The sequence below is a fragment of the Chrysemys picta genome, unplaced genomic scaffold (assembly GCF_011386835.1).
Source record: "Chrysemys picta bellii isolate R12L10 unplaced genomic scaffold, ASM1138683v2 scaf4, whole genome shotgun sequence".
NCBI lineage: Eukaryota > Metazoa > Chordata > Testudines > Emydidae > Chrysemys > Chrysemys picta.
In genome coordinates, this window is record NW_027052711.1 from 337,766 (window position 1) to 350,265 (window position 12,500).

At 45.3% G+C, this 12,500-nt stretch overlaps 1 protein-coding gene across 4 annotated transcripts in view; it reads left to right on the top strand.

The window, feature by feature from the left end:
- LOC135977564 (beta-1,3-glucosyltransferase-like) overlaps nucleotides 1-12,500 on the top strand; it is a 175,383-nt gene that overhangs the window by 89,078 nt on the left and 73,805 nt on the right. The window lies entirely within an intron of this gene.

Consider the following 12,500-nt stretch of genomic DNA (forward strand, 5'->3'; position numbering starts at 1 on the left):
CAGAACCAAAAGCTAATTAGTCAGGAATAGACTCTGTGAGCAATATCTACCTTTTATTCTTAATCATTTGAAGAATTTGCATCCAGTAATCTCTTGGCATCATCACAGTCAAAGAGCTCATTAATATATTTATAAATCTTAATTTTTGCTGGATATAAAATTGCTACTCCAGCATTAATCTTAATAAATTCAGATTTCTGAACCACAAACTTTTGATGTACTGACATACATGCATTCTGGTATGAAAGCTAAGTCGTCATATTTTCATTACCATCAGTTGCTTTTTTGTTTGGCTACTTCCAATGTAGCTTCTCAGTCAAATGTAGAACTAAAAGAAACAATGGAAATCTTGCTTCTGTCACTTTCCAGAGTATGCTCTTTGCTTGTCATGCTCATTATGAAGTTCTTCCCATTAAGTTAGAATTCCAAAAACTTCACTCAAATTAATTTAATCCCTATAAAAGTGCTCTCTTGAGAATTCTGTAGACTGTAATCCTCTATTTATAGAACAGAAATGGCACAGGTGACAACTGTGCCAAGCTTCACCATACAACCCTGTGTGCTCACCAGTAAAAACTTGAATTACCTGGCAGTTTTGGACGACATTCCTGTACTTAAAATGACATACTGTAAATACTGTTCTATCAATTGATAATAAGCAACCACTATCTGTCTGTGACCCCTGAAAGAACTTACTCTTTAGAGAAAATTCCTCAAGTGGCTTTTCTTTTAACATTGTGGATGAGGGCTAACTCAAGGTCAGAGAAGAGGCTACAAAGACCAATATTGCTCCCATTATGGAGGGCACCTGAGGGTATGTCTCATTGTAGCTGAGAGGGGTGATTCCCAGTGCAGGTAGACAGATTTGTGCCAGCTCACCTCAAGTTAGCATGGTTGGGCGGCTAGCTTGAGCTGCTGCCAGTGCTGCAATGTCCACACTGCTATTTTTAGCGTGCTAGTTTAAGGTGAGCAAGCTAGAGTGAGTCTGTCTACTTGCACCGGAAATCCCCCTCCCAGCTGTAGTGTAGAATATCTGAGAGAGTTAGAGGATGGCTTATTGGTAGGCTGAGAGGACACGTCCAGGATAGAAGCATTATGGATTACAAATGAAATCCAACTTCTGTTTTGTTTATGTTCATGTGCAAGGCCTGTCTTTCTCCTTGGCTTATGAAATGTGTTGGGTATGCTAGGTGTTGGACTGTGGGGATTTTGTGTGTGGTTGATTAATTTGTTATATTTATGTTGAGGCTGTGTATTTGAGTTGATCTGGGGGAATTGTTGGGTCTGCTTATTTTAGTGTATTTTTAAAAAAACAGTTAAGGATGCCCAGAGAATTAGATGACTGCTCTTTTTATTATGTTTATAGATCAAACTAACAAATCAAATGCATAATGTTAGTGTTAATTTTAATTTTTAAAAAGAACAACCAACTGATATCAGGTTTTGCCCTGTTTGTTTTTACAAATTATTTTGAGTCTGAGGGCTGTATGTCCAGAAAGGGTAAGTGTCTCCTCCAGATGCTCTCTGACAGCTGTGTCGGAGAGCAAGGTTATGTGTGCATCATACGTCTGCGTGGAAGGTCTGTCTTCAAAAGTCAGTGGCCTACTCTTCATGGCTATTCTGCCCTTGACTACTTTGCTGACACTGTTACTGAGGGTGACAGTTGTGAAGGTGTGTTTTACAATGTGGATACCTGTTTTCTGGAAACTAGACTGACGCCTTGTCTTGACTACAAAATGAAGTCAAGATAAGTTAGGTTGACGTACAGCCACTGCAGTAATTACTGCAGTGGTTCATGACCACGCTATGCCCCCGCTGTCAGTGTTGTGTGTCCTCACCAGGAGTGCTTCCACTTAACCGTGTGGAGTACTGTGGGGCACTGACAGCTGGAGCAGCCCTGCCCCAGAGTGGCTGGCTTCTGGCTGTGTAAATAACATAGTCTCTACACAGACAATGCGTTGCTCTAACTACATCAAGCTAAGTGCTATGCCTCTCGTGGAGGTGGAGTTATTAGGTTGGTGTAGTGGGCAATTTACATCAGTGGGAGCAATGTTGTAGCGTAGAAACTTACAGAATTAGATTGACGCAAGCTGCCTTAAGTTGACCTAACTCTATAATGTAGGCCAAGCTTTGGACTACCAGCCCAGTTTGCGTCTCATTCTCTCAGACACAGCTTTCATACATGTGTGATTTCCAGGCTTGGTTACTGTAACTCATATGTGGGTATGAAAGGTGGGGTCGGATTGAGGGAGAGATCCCCAACAAATCAACAAAGAATTAGATGGAGATAATGGGAAGGAGAAAAGGGATTTATAGTCAGAGCCCGAGGTTTTTGCACATGCAAAATAACACTAAATACAATTTAAATCAATGTATACAAAGAATTAAAATGAAAAACTTACCCCGCAGTGATAGCTCCTGTGGCTATTGTCCCGTGAGGCTTGGCCTTGCTCCCCACTTCAGGAGTTGGTGAACTCCATACACAAGGTTGCAGTGCTGCTCAGCTTCGGTCTGGCCACCCCTCGCTTTGCAATCCCTCACCTCTCACCCTCAGAGCCTCCCATTCCCCAAGGGGCAGGACCTGACACGTCTCCCTTCCCTCTGTGGATAAAACAAAATTCCCCAAAAATAAAATGAAAAAAGATAAAGAATGTTGGGGGGGGGCTATTTATAGTCAGGAATTAACAGACACAATGGTAGGGGAATTAAAAATAAGGTCACTATTTTACAATAAATAAACAGTACTTGTGTACTTAGTCCGTTCCATCTGAGCATCTCAAAACACTTTATAAACAGTTAAACCTTATTCTATCTCTGTGAAATAGATATTTATCTTGATTTTACTTGTGGGGAAACTGAGGCATTGAAGAGGTGCTATCAGTGAGAAACTGTGCCAACTGGGACTTTTTTCTTTTTAGAACTTTTGTAGGAAGCCCAAGCTGCTATTAAACTTAGGCTAGTCTACACTGGCAACACTAAAGCGTTGCTGCGGCAGCGCTTTAACGTGGCTTGTGTGGTCGCGGCAGAGCGTTCTTTAAAAAAAACACCTCCATGAGGGGCGTAGCTACCAGCGCTGGTGCACTGTCTAGACTGGCATGTTACAGCGCTGAAACTTGTTGCTCTCAGGCGGGTGTTTTTTCACACCTCTGAGTGAGAAAGTTGCAGCACTGTAAATTACCAGTGTAGACAAGCCCCTAGTCTCTATCAGCCAGCTGAGCTCAAGCACATACTCTTTTGAATCAATCTTCAACTTGTTCAGAATCAGTTGAATAAGCTCCCCAGATATTTTTAGAACTTACGTCTTGGTTTCCTCGGTGATGCTGTAATGTCACTACTCTGTTTCTAAGCATGCAACTAAAATTCCATCAAAAATGTGTATGATAACATGAAATTATGGGGATTTATTTGGGGAGCTGCAGCAGCCTTTTTGTATTTCTTTGAACTCTGTGGTGTAACTTGGATTTAGGGGTTTTCTTTAAGAATGTTGTTTATCTCAATATGCAATGTAGTTATAGCTGTGTCAGTCCCAGGATATTAGAGAGACAAGGTGAGTGAGGTAATATATTTCATTGGACCAGCTTCTGTTGGTGAGAGAGACAATTTTTTGAGCTTACATAAAACTCTTCTTCAGGTCTGGGTAAGGTATTTCCAGCATCACAGCACAAGGCAAGGTGGAACAGAGGGTTTAGTTTAAGTAGTTAGCACATATTGTAAGGGAACATTCGAGGTAAAGTGGTCCGTTAACACCTCCACAGTCATAAGACAAGAAGAGGGGTTTAGTGGATTACAGATTTTTGTAATAACTCATAAATTCAGTGTTTCTGTTCAGTCCATGATTTTTAGTGTCTGTCAGAGTACATAAGCTCCCAGGCTCATCTTTTGAAAGTGCGGTATAAGTTTCCTTTGAAGATGAGGACTCATATGTCAGATATAGAGTGATCGCTCTCTGAAAAGTGTTCACCAACCAGTGATGTGGTGTTTTTGTCTTATTTTCCTATGAGAGTTCATTCGAGAGCATAGTGATTGTCTGGTTTCACCCACATAGTTGTTGAGGTAGGCTTCTCACAGATCAAGACACATCAACTGGAGAAGAAGCAGGATATGAGTCAACAGTGTGTCCTTGTTGCCAAGAAGGCTAACGGCACATTGGGCTGCATTAGTAGGAGCATTGCCCGCAGATTGAGGGAAGTGATTATTCCTCTCTATTTAGCTCTGGTGAGGCCACATCTGGAGCATTGCATCCAGTTTTGGGCCCCCCACTACAGAAAGGAGGTGGACAAATTGGAGTCCAGCAGAGGGCAATGAAAATGATTAGGGGGCTGTGGCACATGGTTTATGAGGAGAGGCTGACGAAATTGGGGTTATTTAGTCTGCAGAAGAGAAGAGTGGGGGGCGGGAATTTGATAGCAGCCTTCAATTACCTGAAGGGGGGGTTCCAAAGAGGATGGAGCTAGGCTGTTCTCAGTGGTAACACATGACAGAACAAGGAGCAATGGTCTCAAGTTGCAGTGGAGGAGGTCTAGGTTGGATATTAGGAAAAACTATTTCACTAGGAGGGTAGTGACGCACTGGAATGGGTTACCTAGGGAGGTGGTGGAATCTCCATCCTTAGAGGTTTTTAAGGCCTGGCTTGACAAAGCCCTGGCTGGGATGATTTAGTTGGGGTTGGTCCTGCTTTGAGTAGGGGGTTGGACTAGATGACCTCCTGAGGTCTCTTCCAACCCTAATCTTCTATGATTCTAACTCAAAGCGGCATTAGACCCTGCCAGATCAACAGATTCAAAATCAACAAGGAGTCTGGTGGCACCTTAAAGACTAACAGATTTATTTGGGCATAAGCTTTCGTGGATAAAAACCTCACTTCTTCAGATGCATGGATTCAAAACCTGCACTCCTATCTCATCTGCTGCAATGTTCAACACACCTTTCAAGATCCATGGGTTCTATACATGCCTATCACAACATGTGGTGTACCATATCCAGTGCACTAAATGCCCCTGTGGGTATCACCAACTATGTGGGTGAAATCAGATAATTACTATACCCTCAAATTACACAGGAAAATAAGACAAAAACACCACGTCACTTGTGAGTGAACACTTTTCATGTGCCAGCAATGCCCCTCTGCCATGTACATTGGCCAAACTGGACGGTCTCTATGCAAAAGAATAAATGGACACTGTGATGCTCTGTAGCTCGGGGGAACACCCTACACCCCCATGTTCATCTTTATAAAATGATTGTGTGGTATCCAATGCAAAGTTTGTCATGTTGGGTGTCTTCAGAAGGTTCATAATGCACTGAGCATGGTTGTTAGAGTGATGTTATAGTAATTGTTACAGTAATGTTATAGTAAGGTTATAGGTTATAATTTCATGTATATAGTTATGAGTCTGAAAATGTCTCCTCATGTCTTAAAGCAAGCCCATGCAAAAACTCGCCAAGAGCAGAGAGGCAGTTCACACCTTGTCAGGGCATGGATGGGACAAACCCAACCCAGCCTCACAGGAACAATGGACACTGGCTTAGGCAGCAACAAAAGAATCTGTTAGACCCTCAAGGGAGTCAACCCCTTCCTTTTGGCAGTTTGGGACTCTGATGAGGTAATGCTCACCTGACTCTGAAGCAGGGGAAAGGGGCAAAGCCAAGAGGAAAGAAAGGACATGATAAAAGGGAGAGACATTTTGCCATGCTCTCTCTCTTCCACCTACATCTACAGACACCACTGCCACCAAGCGACTGAAGCGCTGATCAAAGGGGAGAGCCTGACTGAAAAGTAACCAGCCAGCCTGTGGTGAGAAACACCTAAGATTGTAAGGACATTGAAAGTGTTAAGATCAGCTTAGAATGCCTTTTGCTTTTATTTCATTGACCAAATCTGACTTGCTATACTTTGACTTATAATCACTTAAGATCTATCTTTATAGTTAATAAATTTGTTTGTTTATTCTACCTGAAGCAGTGTGTTTTGGTTTGAAGTGTGTCAGAGGCTCCCCTTGGAATAACAAGCCTGGTACATATCAATTTCTTTGTTAAATTGACTAACTTATGTAAGTTTGCAGCGTCCAGTGGGCATAACCGGACACTACAAGACGGAGGTTCCTAGGGTTGTTTCTGGGACCAGAGATATTGGCTAGTGTCATTCGCTTGCAAGTAGCTGGGAGCAGCTTACATGCCAGAGGCTGTGCATGATCAGCCTAGGAATGGGGGTTCTCACAGCAGAGCAGGGTAAGGCTGGCTCCCAGAGGCAAGGATTGTAGAGGCCTAGCAGATCACCGGTCCAGATAACACCAAAGGGGTACATCACAGACACAAATCAGACATCAAGAATTGTAACGTTCAAAAACCAGTAGGAGAGCACTTCAATCTCCCTGGACATTCAATAACAGACTTAAAAGTCGTAATTCTTCAACAAAAAAAAGTCTTCAAAAACAGACTTCAACAAGAAACTGCAGAACTGGAATTAATTTGCAAATTTGACACCATCAAATTAAGCCTGAATAAAGACTGGGAGTGGCTGGGTCACTACAAAAAATATTTTTCCCTCTGTTGATATTCACCCCTTCTTGTCAACTGTTGGGAATGGGTCACTTCCACCCTAATTGAATTGGCCTCGTCAGCACTGACCCCCGACTTGGTAAGGCAACTCCTATCTTGTCATGTGCTGTATATTTATACCTGCTTACCATATTTTCCACTCCATGCACCTGATGAAGTGGATTATATCCCACGAAAGTTTATGCCCAAATAAATTTGTTAGCCTCTAACGTGCCACAAGGACTCCTCATTGTTTTTTCACAGAGCGATCACTATATCTGACCTATCCGTCCTCCTCCTCAAAGGAAATTTACACAACGCTTTCAAAAGACAAGCCTGGGAGCTTAAATTCATTACTCTCATAGACCCTAAAAATCATTCACTGAACAGACACACTTAATTTATGGGTTATTACAACAATCTGTAATCCACTAAACCCCTCTTTTTGTCCTATGACTGCAGAGGTGTTAACGGACCACTTTACTTTGAATGTTCCCTTACAATATGTGCTAACTATTTAAGCTAAACCCTCTGTTCCACCTTGCATTATCCTGTGATGCTGGAAGTACCTTCCCCAGACCTGAAAAGGGGCTCTGTGGCTTGAAAGGTTCTCTCTCTCTCACCAACAGAAATTGGTCCAATAAAAGGTATTACCTCATCCACCTTGTTTATCTCAATAGACATGTGGTAGCTGATCACATATGAATGAGGTGTTCCTGAATTTGCTATGATTTTTCTGTATTTTGTACCTTTTTATATGTTTAGTCACAATTGGTATCCACGAAGGACATTTAAAAAAAAGTAAAATGCTTACAGTAATAACAAATTCCTTTATAATTTGTATAGATTTGTAAGAAATAAGCATTATATAATGCTTTTCAGTAATTCTTTAAATTTGCAAATACCTTGCTTCAGTCATTGTATGACCATGTAGAAAATGTCCTTATTCTATAGCTGTCCCTGAGGGTTGAAAAACTTGTTAGTTTTTTTTTATCCTAGAGTGTGTTAAAACATGCTAAGAATTCAGATAGAACCTGCTGAACACTTCATTATTTAGATCTCTGTATGCAAACATTAGGATTTTTGTCGGCATCCTCATGGTTTTTTCTTTTCTTAAAACAGGAGTCTGAAAAAAGTGGAAAATCAAATAAAATAAACATAGGTAAGTAAACAAATTCTTCTTAGTCAAAGCTATAGTAGTCCCATATTGAAATGTATATATCCTCATGTTCTGTCAGTGATCTTGTGTAATGCTTATTTTGTGTTTACTTATAGCTGCTTTACTAGTAATGTTAAAGTACAGTTATGCTTAGATTATGCTTAACCATGATAGTGAATCTGTAATGGGGTGGCACCCATCTCTCACAAGCGACCCTGGTCGAGTGTGTGCGTGCCTGCAGTTTCTCAATTTCTAGGCTCACAGTGACCCCTGTGAGTTGCTGGGCTTGTCAGGCGGGTCTTTGGTGACTCAGCTGTCCCACTAACTCACACACACAATTTGTTTGCAAACAAACAAACTCTTTCTGGGGTGTAAGTCCAAAAAGTCCTACAGCCTCCCCGGGCTCAGTCCTTTAACAATCCGACTGGGCCCATCACGGTACCCCTCTGTTGGCAATGTCTCTTTAGCTCTCCGCGGGCTCTGGTCCTCAGTCTGACCAACAGGTCCTATTTCAATACACTCGTTGGTCAGTTTATGTGTGAAGGTGCCTGCTCTGGATGGAACAGACCCCCCCCCCCAGGGCTTCATCCCTGGAGGCTCTTCACCTGCCCTTTAGTTCTGTGACCCCAGCTCTCCAGCTGGGTCAGTCTCAGTTCAGCCCCCTTCCAGGGGGGGCCGTAACAGGTCCACGTACAGTCCCTTCCCTGGGCCTGTCTAAACTCTCTTCTCTCAGGGCAAAGCCACTTCCCCAATAGCTGTTTGGAGTGGGGGGAGAGACCCCGGCCCACCCACTACTCCAGGTCCCAGCCCTCTAAGTAGCAGCCACATGCCATGTCCCTTTAACTAATTACATTTCCCTGGGCCACTTCCCCATAATTGAGTCTTGGTAGCCATCCAGAAACTATACCCTCGTTTTCCCGCTCCCTGACAGCAACTACCTGCCTTAGCCACTGCAGCCAGCCAGGAGCACCTCTAGCTCCCCTGGTCCCTGCAAGGATCTATCCAGCCCTTTCAGCTCCTTTTTATATGAGCCTTCTGGGCCGTGACTGCCTGGTCCCTGCAACCTCTCTCGTTGGCTGTGTCCCACACAGCCACTCTGGGCAGCTTGGAGATGTGTATATTGCTCTTTCCTGGGGTGGGGGTGATACAGGGCCACAAGGCCTCCAGGCCTCCTATCACAGAATCCTTTTAGAAACACTTCCTATTGGTGGTTCACTATTGGAAAATTATTTGTGAATTAACATATAGTATGGTTTAATATTTCCAATAACTTCCATTTTATGTACTACCCTTAAGATCAGTGATTTGCATGGTATTAAAATGTGGTGAAGTGTTCTTTGTAGTATGCGATCTTTAATAAATGCACTATTTGGTATTCATATCTTTCTTTTTATGGCCAGGATATTGGAGCATGTGAAAAGTGGGGGTAAATTTTGAGGTGTACGGGGAGTATCTGGTACTTCAAGTTAGATATAAGCTCAAAGCACAAAATTTAGATAATCTTTGAGTCCTCCTTTATTCTCCTAATGTTTGTGGGTGTTAAGAGCTAGAGTTTTTTGTTTGATTTAATCTCATCAAATTACAGCATATTTGTGGCCTCAAATAAGAGGCTCTAATGGGCTGGAGTTCTTTACAGTCTGTTATGAAGGTGATGCTGGGTGTCATCTTCAGGTTGGTGTCCTTAGTGTCTTGAAGCAGTGCTCAGTCACCAAGTTCTTGGGAAGCTGCTGAAAAAGAACGGGTATTGTTCTCATGCCAAACCTATTATTGCTGTAAATACAAAGGTATGAAACAAAACTTGCTGTTACTGCTTTTGCTCATTGATTTGCTATGGCATAACAGAAGACCAAAGCCAAATATTTATGACACACATTCTTGGATTCTGAGTCTAGGAAAATGGATTTTAAGAAAATTAATAGTGCCTGTAATCCTCCCGCCAATGGTGTCGGGAGCAACAAGGACTGGTCTTTCTTACTAGGGGGTTCTCTACAGTTGGCTTAACTATGGCTTGAGCCCCCACCCAGTGACCTGGGAACAATGCTGGGCATCTTTGATAGGCAAATCTGTACCTGCTCGCAAGCACATTCAAGAGAGGTTTAAAGAAAGGAACTCTATTGGGGGAAAGAAAGGAAAAGGTCAGGCTGAACTGGGACAAACATTGCAATTTAACACCTGCTACTTCGGTGTGCAGAAATCACAGTCCTGAATAATGGAGCCTGTAGGCGCTCTGGGGCTGGTGCACCCATGGGGAAAAAAATGGTGGGTGCTGAGCACCCACCGGCAGCCCCCTATCAACGGCTCTCCCTCCCCACAGTGCCTCCTGCGCCCCCGGTGGACCCCGCCGATCAGCATATCCCCCTCCTCCCAGTGTTTTGCAGTTTCAGGAGATGCTGTGCGGGGAGGAGCAAGGGCGCAGCATGTCAGGGGAGGGGGCGGAACTGGGCAGGGAGGAGGCGGGACGGGAAGAGGTGGGGCAGGGGCTGAGTGGGGATGGGAAGAAGCAGGATGAAGGTGAGGTATTGGGGGAAAGGATGGAGTGGGGGCAGGGCCTGGACGGAGCCGAGGGGAGCACGTCTAGAAACTCGGCGCTTATGATTGAGCCCTGAGTGGCTGGTGCAGTTTTCCTGCCTCCCAACTTCCCCATTCATAGTTCAAGGGTCCAGGAGTTACAGGAAAATCAAGTATCAGAGGGGTAGCCATGTTAGTCTGAATCTGTAAAAAGCAACAGAGGGTCCTGTGGCACCTTTGAGACTAACAGAAGTATTGGGAGCATAAGCTTTCGTGGGTAAGAACCTCACTTACCCATGAAAGCTGGGTGGGGGGTTCAGGGCCGAGGGCTGGGTATGGGGGGGGACTCGAGGTCAGGGCAAAGGGCTGGGATGTGTGGAGGTGCAGGGCACAAGGCTGGGGGCCGGGGGGTTCAGGGCAGAGGGTTGGGTGTTGGGGGGGGGGAGACTCGAGGTCAGGGCAGAGGGCTGGGGGGTGTGGAGGTGCAGGTTCTTACCTCCAAGTCTTGCATCTGAAGAAGTGAGGTTCTTTCCCACGAAAGCTTATGCTCCCAATACTTCTGTTAGTCTCAAAGGTGCCACAGGACCCTCTGTTGCTTTTTACAGGAAAATCAAAGTGCCTGTTTCTTGGGCAGCTTTGGGTCTTTATCACCTTTCCTGCTGTAATAATTTCAGCAGCTAGGACAAGGAGATCTCACCAGAATCTTTAGGCCTGTGTAGACTGGAAACTCCTCTGCTTTACTATAGTCCAGGGGTAGGCAACCTTTCAGAAGTGGTGTGCCGAGTTTTCATTTATTCACTTTAATTTAAGGTTTCGTGTGCCAGTAATACATTTTAATGGTTTTTTTAGAAGGGATCTCTCTCTAAGTGTATATTATATAACTAAACTATTGTTGTATGTAAAGTAAACAAGGTTTTCAAAATGTTTAAGAAGCTTCATTTAAAATTAAATTAAAATGCTGATCTTATGTCGCCAGCCTGCTCAGCCCGCTGGGTGCGGGGTTCAGGGCTGAGGGCTGGGTGTTGTGTGGGGACTTGAGGTCAGGGCAGAAGGCTGGGTGTGGGGGGGGGTTCAGGGCAGAGGGCTGAGTGTGGGGGGGGGGGGGGGGACTCGAGGTCAGGGCAGAGGGCTGGGGGGTGTGGAGGTGCAGGGCAGAAGGCTGGGTGTTGGGCAACTTGAGGTCAGGGCAGAGGGCTGGGGGGTGTGGAGGTGCAGGGCAGAAGGCTGGGTGTTGGGCAACTCGAGGTCAGGGCAGAGGGCTGGGAGGTGTGTGTGGGGGGGGTGCAGGGCAGAGGGATGGGTGTGTGTTGGGGTGGGGAGGTGCAGGGCAGAAGACTGGGGTGCTCGGCTCGTGGGGGTGCTCCCAGCCCCCTGCCCTGAGCGGCTCATGGCAGGGGGCTGGGAGGGATATGACCTGTTCCACCCCCTTCCCCCAGGCCCGGCCCTACCTCTCTCTGCCTGCTCTACGGCTCGGCTCTGCTCCTCTGGAAGGAGGAGGGGCCGGAATGCACCTCGTTGTGTGAAGAAGCGGGGGAGAAGGGAAGCTTGATCCTGCGGCAGCCAAGCTTCCCCCTCCCCCTCCCCCTTCTTCCCACAGCGTGGTGCATTCCGGCCCCTCCACCCCTCCTCCTCCTCCTCTCGGTGGGCTGCAGTGTGCCACTCAGAATCGGCTCGCGTGCCGTGTCTGGCATGCATGCTGTAGGTTGCCGACCCCTGCTATAGTCCTCACAACTGCTCTATCTGCATTTTCCTGCTGGAGGTTGTTGGTGGGCCAAGCTGCCACTTTACTCACTGCTGGCCAGGTGACTGGAACTGCAACTGGGCTCTGTCTTCTACTTGCCCCTGGCCAGGTGACTGGAACTGCAACTGGGCTCTGTCTTCTACTTGCCCCTGGCCAGGTTACTGGAACCATTGTTGAGCTCTCTCTACGTAAGGCAACTGCAGCTCTTAGCTCATCTGTTTTAGGAGCAAAGGGATCAGTGATCTAATTCTAAGGGACACAGTAGAATACCTACTGCCCGGAGGAATATTTCCACTAACAAGCCAGGAATGTGCAGTCTCTCTCCTCTTGAACTTAGGCTTTACCTAGGGCCTCTTACCCAGGCTTGGCAAACATCAGTCTTCACCAGTGTGACCCCAAACCCAGGTGGTTCCCAACAGGTTAATCTCCAAAATTTTGGCTCCAAGTACATAATGTAGGCGAATTATATGCCAGTGTCTTCAAATTAGCCACAGCTAATATGTAAGCGAATTACTTCCTTGGTCAGTCAACTTCCCTTGCGCTCCAGCAGATGAC